Here is a 275-nt window from a genome sequence, read left to right on the forward strand (position 1 = left end):
GAAATTTTTTGAAAAATGTGAAATACTTGTCTTGCTAATTTCGCATCAGTAATTATTGATAAGGTGGGAGAGTGAACTAGCCTGGTACGTTTCTTGGATTGGTCATATGCTTTTGGACAAGAAAGTAAGAAACAGAGTTTGTTATACGTCGTGTTTTTGTCCATTGTCATCCAACCACATGCTTGATATTTTCAAGAAACCACAAGCTTATATATAAATGCCAACATAAATCCATGAATGAAACTTGTGTTACCCTTAAATTTATGATAATACAG

The sequence above is a fragment of the Capsella rubella genome, unplaced genomic scaffold (genome assembly GCF_000375325.1).
Source record: "Capsella rubella cultivar Monte Gargano unplaced genomic scaffold, Caprub1_0 scaffold_95, whole genome shotgun sequence".
NCBI classification, from domain to species: domain Eukaryota; kingdom Viridiplantae; phylum Streptophyta; class Magnoliopsida; order Brassicales; family Brassicaceae; genus Capsella; species Capsella rubella.